Source organism: Triticum urartu, chromosome 4A, assembly GCF_056163025.1.
Source record: "Triticum urartu cultivar PI428250 chromosome 4A, HENAU_Tu73, whole genome shotgun sequence".
In the NCBI taxonomy this organism is placed as follows: domain Eukaryota; kingdom Viridiplantae; phylum Streptophyta; class Magnoliopsida; order Poales; family Poaceae; genus Triticum; species Triticum urartu.
This window is the reverse complement of record NC_141876.1, coordinates 218,775,949-218,780,853: the sequence shown is the minus strand read 5'-3', so window position 1 is coordinate 218,780,853 and position 4,905 is coordinate 218,775,949.

Below are 4,905 nucleotides of genomic sequence, written 5' to 3'. Positions count from 1 at the left end.
TATTTTTCTCGAACCATATGATTTTGATCAGAGGGTCTTAAACCTACCCTGTGTAACCCACTACCTATTTAAGCAGTGCAATCTGGAGATGAATCCCTAATTTCTAGGGATCCTCCTCCCCTCCTCCACTCTCTACCATCTCCATCGGGATCCCCTCCCGATTCAAACCCCCAACCACAACCGCTTCCTCCACCGAGCCCACTGACGTCCATCGTTTTCCCCAATGGCCCAACCAGCGCCCCGCCTGTTTGATCCGGAGGAGAGGAAGTCCTCCATGCCCCACCTCACCTCAATCCAGCAGCATGGCAGCTCCCCAGCGACCGCAACCCTTCTCCACACTCGATCCCGAGAGAAAGAGGACCCCGACGGCTCGTCCCCGAGCAACCGCGAGGCACCGGACCTGCAACAACCTCGCCCGAGTTCCCAACCAGGCCGGACCTTCTGCAGGTCATCGTCACTGGAGCATCCCTCCACTCAGGCTGCTTCCCCGATGCACTTCTCCCTCTCTCTTCTTCTCCCATGCCCTACCTTTTCTCTGCCTCACCTCCCCATCTCTTCCCCTGCAAGAACCCATGGCGCCATCCCCATGGAGCTATGACCGCCGCCGCGAAACGTCTCTGATGCCGTCCAAGCCCTCCTTGCCGCTGGACCCAACGTCCCACGCAGCCCCGCTCCTGGATCCACCCGTTCCCCAGCCTCCCATAGCTGCATCGCCGCCCCGCTGGCAGCAAGGTCCTCCCATGCCTTGGCTGTTTCGAGCCAAGGAGGAGACGCCCTGCTTCCCCTGCTTCAAGCGCGTTGACCACGCCCTCCCCGCCGTGCACCTGGCCTGCCTCCAGTGCCAAGTCCCCTCGCCGTCGCTGCTGTCCCGTGCGCTGTGCCCCTAGTCATCTACAGCAAGCGCGTTGACCCCGGCCTTGCCTCGCCAGCCGCCGCCGACCTCCATTCCGTCCTGAGCGCCGCCCGACCAAGTCCGACGACCAAGCGCGTGATCTGGTCGATCTCGCCGCCCCTCGCCTTCTTGCACGTTGTATCCGTCCCCGCCGAACCTGCCGTTGACCTATGCTTCCTCTGCAATGACCAGGTGCTCACTCGTCGTGCGCCTCTACCTCCCGTCGCCAACACTTTCGTGGGCCCAGCGTCGCCCCAGCCTCATCCGGCCCATCCCCCCCTCCTCCAGCAGGCTAGATCTGGCCCGAGGTAAGATGCCCACAGAAGCCCACCCGTGTGTAGTGCTTGCAGTAGCTGGCCCAGTTCAGTTAGATTCAGCCCGATATGTTCTTGTCCTCTTCTAGCGAATTTAGTTTTATCCCAGGTTTTACAGATTTACAATTAAGTCCTTCATGTTCATGCATATTATAACTCACAAACGTTGAATCGGTTTAAAATGTTTTAAACATGTAAAATGCTTAGAATTTTATCTAGTTTCATAATTTCCAACTTTCATCCGTGTCAAAAATATTTAAAATGTTGTTTGTTTAAATATGCCTATTGCCATGCTAAAATGCTTTATTTCATAACTAAATAACCGTAGCTCCAAATTTAATAAACTTTATATGTAAATGGGGTGAAAAATGCCTAGTTTAACATGGTGTATTCATCTTGTATGTTTAACAACACTAAAATATGGTTTAGGGAAGAACAATACCAAATCCATAATTTGCATATGGGGATTTTCTGGATTTGTTGTTTGTTATTTCTCGCCTCATTTAAACTTGCCTAGATAGGTAGTTTTCATATGCTTCACCCCTTGCCATGTTTAATAACATTTAATATTGTTGGGTACATAAACGAGAGATAACTAAATAATTCATGTGGTGTTTCGTCAATATGCAACTCGTTGCATATTGAGCTCCACTTAATTTGTAGTATTGTTTGTGCACTTTGTCATGCCATGAATCATTAAACCGGACATGCATCATACTTGGTTGTGAATCATGCCATGTTTATGTGATGGTTGTTTACTATGTTGTTTGCTTCTTTCCGGTGTTGCTTGTTCTTGCTAGTTCCGGTAACGTCGCATTTGTGAGGATCCGTTCGACTACGTACGTTTGTCTTCTTCATGGACTCGTTCTTCTTCCTTGCTGGATTTCAGGAAAGATGACCACACCCTCGAAAATCACTTCTATCTTTTCTTGCTAGTTGTTTGCTCTATCGCTATGTCGCGCTACCTACCACTTGTTTATCAAGCCTCCCAAATTGCCATGATAGCCTCTATCCTTTTTCAACCATCCTAGCAAATCGTTATTTGGCTAAGTTACCTCTTTTGCTCAGCCCCCCTTATAGCGTTGCTAGTTGCAGGTGAAGTTGAAGTTTGTTCCATGTTGGAACATGGATATGTTGGGATATCACAATATCTCTTATTTAATTAATGCATCTATATACTTGGTAAAGGTTGGAAGGCTCGGCCTTATGCCTGGTGTTTTGTTCCACTCTTGCCGCCCTAGCTTCCGTCATACCAGTGTTATGTTCCTTGATTTTGCGTTCCTTACGCGATTGGGTGTTATGGGAACCCCTGGACAGTTTGCTTTGAATAAAAATCCTCTAGCAAGGCCCAACCTTGGTTTTACATTTGCCTAACAACCTATTACTTTTCCTTTGGGTCGGCTAACCTGAGGGTCATCTTTATTTTAACCCCCCTAGGCCAGTGCTTCTCTAAGTGTTGGTCCGAACCGAGCTGCCTGCGGGGCCACCTCGCAGAAACTTGAGGGTTGGTTTTACTCGTAGCTAGTCCCATCCGGTGTTGCCCTAAGAACAATATACGTGCGACTCCTATCGAGATTGTCGGTACATCGGGTGGCTTTGCTGGTCTTGTTTTACCATTGTCGAAATGTCTTGTAACCGAGATTCCGAGACTGATCCGGTCTTCTCGGGAGAAGGAATATCCTTCGTTGACCGTGAGAGCTTGTGATGGGCTAAGTTGGGACACCCCTACAGGGTTTGCACTTTCGAAAGTCGTGCCCGCGGTTATGTGGCAGATGGGAATTTGTTAATGTCCTATTGTAGAGAACTTGACACTTGATTTAATTAAAATGCATCAACCATGTGTGTAGCCATGATGGTCTCTTTTTGGTGGTGTGCGGGAAGTGAACACAGTTCTTGTGTTATGCTGAACGTAAGTAGTTTCAGGATCACTTCTTGATCACTTCTAGCTTCTCGACCGTTGCGTTGCTTCTCTTCTCGCTCTTATTTGCGTATGTTAGCCACCATATATGCTTAGTGCTTGCTGCAGCTCCACCTCACTACCTTCTCCTACCCATAAGCTTAAATAGTCTTGATCACGCGGGTGTGAGATTGCTGAGTCCTTGTGACTCACGGATACTTCCGAATAGTTGCAGGTGCAGATGAAACCAGTGCAGGTGACGCACCCAGCTCAAGTGGCAGCTTGATGAAGATCTTGGTCATTGTTTTGTTTTGTTTCCTTTTGATCAGTAGTGGAGCCTAGTTGGTACGATCGGGGATCTGGCATTTGGGGTTGTCTTCTGTTATTTTGGTTCCGTAGCCGGACCTTGTTTGTATTCTGGATGATGTATGTTTAACTTGTTATTTGTGTGAAGTGGCGATTGTAAGCCAACTCTTTATCCCATTCTTATTCAGTACATGGGATTGTGTGAAGATTACCCCACTTGCGACTAAACTACCATGCGGTTATGCCTCTAAGTCGTGCCTCGACACGTGGTAGATATAGCCGCATCGTGGGTGTTACAGGTCCGTACTCCTTTGCTGTTGCATCACAATATTTACTCATACTAACTACTTTCAAATTTGAAGGATCCAATTGGAACTCCAATGATGCAACAGGTATGTTTTAAACCTATTTCTTTAAATGGATTGTTGTTGTAACTTCTTGCTCTATGTTGATTTCAGTTTCAGTTGTATAAACAGTTATGTTCTCATGTGATGCACATTACTAGTGTTGCCAGTGCTGTGTAGTTTCTCACACTTATTTTTTGTCTATGCTGTTGTGTCTTAAAAATATATGATTAGAACTGTGTCTCTATCTTGATTTGGCAAAATAAATTTGAATGATATGGACAATACAGTGACCATAGTACATAGATATATGTTTGTTTCATGCTGTTATCCCGTCCAACTTACTACTAAACCAGTTTACCAAAATGAGTTTCGTATACTACATGCTAAACCTGTGATTTGTGTGCTTGTTCTCTTGTAGAATGCGAAAAGAATATTGGAGAAGAGCACCCCAATATGCAATCGTAGAGAAAGTAATGTAGATAAGGTTCAAGATAGTGCGACAACCCTGTTGGTCTCCAAGAACGGTGATAAAAAGATCTTGTAGACACTGAGTCAACCCCACAGTCTTGCATTGATGTAGTGTTCGAGTTACTCGTGAGTACCACTGGCACAAGCTCTTCGAACTTGCTGCCTGAATCACTTCGGCTTCTTCAGTCTCAGCTACAAGCTGAAAGGCATCAGTTAGTTGTGTTGTGGCAAGAAGCCGAAGGACTGAGGAAGTCCCTGCAGAATTCAGATGCATACTTTCTGGTGCAACAGCAAGCGCTGGAGGATTTAAGCGCCAAACAAGAGAAAGTTAATAATCTTGCTAAGCATCCTGCCAGCATTAGGGGTACCTAGGATATTGTTTCTTGAGCTCTTCGGAAGTGGTTTAAATTTTGCACTTGTTTTGCTGTGGCGTTTATTTGCACTGGTCGCCAACTTTGACAACTAGTGTATGTGATATGCTGCTTTGTTCCCTATATTTGCACTGGTGGCAAACTTTGATGCCCAGTGGATGTAACATGTGTAATAGTCGTGATAGCCTAGTGTAAGTTGCTTGCTTATTTATTTCCTTGTTCTCTTGTTTATTTGTTTGCTTGTACTCAGTGTAGTTATTTTTCCGCGGTTTGCTAGTGGCCACAATAACCTATTTTTTAAAACTAGGCC